At 41.2% G+C, this 2,855-nt stretch overlaps 1 pseudogene; it reads right to left on the bottom strand.

The window, feature by feature from the left end:
• Positions 1 to 1,801: 1,801 nt before the first annotated feature.
• Positions 1,802 to 2,369, bottom strand: LOC103219973 (dihydrofolate reductase pseudogene; annotated as a pseudogene).
• Positions 2,370 to 2,855: the final 486 nt, after the last annotated feature.

Raw genomic sequence — 2,855 nt, 5'->3', positions numbered from 1 at the left:
GCCTCCCAAAGTGCTGGGATTACACGTATGAGCCACCGACCCAGCCAGTTTTCAGATTCTTTTTTGAGACAGGCAGGGTCTCTTCTGTCACCCAGGCTGGAGTGCAGTGGCACAATCACGACTCACTGCAGCCTTGAACTCATGGGCTCAATTGATTCTTCCATCTCAGCCCTCCGAGTAGATGGGACTACAGGTGTGCAATACAATGCCCAGATAATTTTTGTACTTTTTGTAGAGACGGGGCTTCACCATGTTGCCCAAGATGGTCTCAAGTGATCCACCTGCCTAGCCCTCCCAAAGTGAGCCACTGTGCCTGGCCAGTTTTTCCTGTATTCTCTCTCTACTTCCTTCATTTCTCAAAGGCATCTCAAGCTCAGTGGGCCCAAAACCAAAGTTAAACTCCATCAGAATATCCTGCTACTTTCAACTTTAAAATATATCTTAAATCATAATTTCATACTACATGCAACCCTTTGGTTCCAACTACATCCCTCACTTGAACTTAGAATTGGTTTTCCTGCTTTTGTATTTTTTTTAAATTATAAGCTATTTCAAATAAACCATGTGTGGCTTTATACTTTTTACTACACAAAAAGTGTGAAGATCTGCCAGGTGCGGTGGCTCACACCTGTAATCCCAGCACTCTGGGAGGCCCAGGCGGGTGGATCCCTTGAGGTCAGGAGTTTGAGACCAGACTGACCAACACGGTGAAATCCCATCCCCACCAAAAACACAAAATCAGCTAGGCCTGGTGGCCCGCGCCTGTAGTCCCAGCTACTCGGGAGCCTGAGGCAGGAGAATCGCTTGAACCCTGGAAGGCGGAGGTTGCAGTGAGCCGAAGTTGCGCCACCGCAGTCTGCCTGGGAATCAAGAGTGAAAAGCTGTCTGGAAAACAAAACAAAAAACAAACAAACCAACAAAAAGTATGAAGAGATTACATACTTAAACACGGAATTGCTTTAAGTGCTTGGCATTCACTATTCCCATGCATGCCAGCAGCTTCTTACTGCAAACACCTGGGACTTGCTGTAGAGAAGCTGGAGTACTTTCCGCCCACACACAGGACAGGGAGCTGAAAAGGAAAGAGTGGGTGATAAATACTCCAGCTTGCTCCCCTTGGTTTCCCTGAATCTCAGCAGTATGGAGCTCGTTACCAATGAGAACCTGCTCACTGACTTTAAACTGGTTTCCTCACCGTCTCAGTTCCATTTCTCCACACCTCAATTGATGATTTCTGGTAAGACCTAGCAAATAAATTGCTTTCACTGAAATTTCAGTCTTGGAATCCGCTTTGGGTTCACCAATCTGAGACAGAAAAATATTCATTTTTCCATCACTGCACTTCCAGGTTGTTTTCAATTGTTTCACTGTTACAAACAAGGCTGCAACATTTGTCTACAAACCTCTGGATATACATATAGGAAGTTTTCGGTATTTCCCACTAGTGAAGGTGCTCAGTGGAAGGGTATGTGCATCTTCATCTTTAATAAACACTACCAACATTTGAAAAGCCCGAAAATGTCAAGGACTGGCAAGAGTGCCATATGTGATGCGTGTGGAATGGCAGCTCACTGTAGCAGGTGCTTGGGACTCAGTCAGGGTGTTGGAGAGGCACTTACTTATAGCAAGAATGTTTCATAAATGATATCGGATATAGTCTAGGTTAGTGGGGAATAAAAATACATTGCTTAGAAATAATTATCCATAGATCTAAAGTCAACAAAAATATTTTTTTCTAAAGTAAAAATACAAACATTTTTCAGAGGGAGGGGAAACAACTTAGACCAGAAACACTTTCATATTAATCATTCTTCTCATGTACTTCAAATTTGTACTTAATGCCTTTCTCCTCCTGGACATCAGAGAAAACACCTCGGTATTCTGGCAGAAGTTTATATTTCTCCAAATCAATTTCTGGAAAAAATGTGTCACTTTCAAAGTCCTGAATGATCCTTGTCACAAATAGTTTAAAATTGCTTGGGTGATTCATGGATTCCTTATAAAACAGAACCACCACCAACCATCCAAATCATGTCTACTTCATTTGCTAATTCTGGTTACTAAGTTTCAAGGCATCATCCAGACTTCTGGCAAAAAAAAAAAAAAAAAGAGTTCCTTCTGGAGGTTCTTGAGGTCTCTACTGAGAACTAAATTAATTCTGTTCTTTAAAGGGTGATTTTTCTCAGGAAGGGAGAACCAGATCTTCCTACCCATAATCACCAGATTCTGATTACCTTCTGCTGAAGAGGTTGTGGTCATTCTCTGGAAATACCTGAACTCATTCTTGAGCGGCGGCCAGGGCAGGTCCCTGTTTTGCTGATGCCAATGTTCTGGGACACAGCGATGATGCAGTTTAGCAAATGAACCATGACAGCAGCGAGAGCAGCTCTGAGCCTGCTCGCTACACCAGGATGCGTGGCCAAGATTGGACTCTTTTTTTAATTGACAACTAATAATTGAACATAACCATGAGGTTTATAGTGATGTCTCAATACACGTAATGCATAGTGATCTGATGAGGATAATTAGCACATCTATCATTTTAAACATTTATCTTTTTTTATGTTGGAAATGTTCAATATTCTCCTTCTAACTATTTAAAACTATGTAATATATTATTGTTAACTATAATAATTCTACAGTGCTATACAATCCTAATAATAGCCAAATAATGTGGCTTCTTTCAGCTTATGTCTAAACTGAAAAGGCAGTACATGTCGGGATATGAGTAATACTGAATTTTACATGTCAGAATATAACTGATACTGAACATAACCTTGCTTCTCCTCCAGCAGAACAACATTAATATTACCAAGAACAACAACAACAACAACAACAATAACCACCACAACAAA

The sequence above is a fragment of the Chlorocebus sabaeus genome, chromosome 14, assembly GCF_047675955.1.
Source record: "Chlorocebus sabaeus isolate Y175 chromosome 14, mChlSab1.0.hap1, whole genome shotgun sequence".
Lineage (NCBI taxonomy): Eukaryota > Metazoa > Chordata > Mammalia > Primates > Cercopithecidae > Chlorocebus > Chlorocebus sabaeus.
Note: the sequence above shows the minus strand (reverse complement) of the source record. Positions and strands in the feature narration are given on the sequence as shown.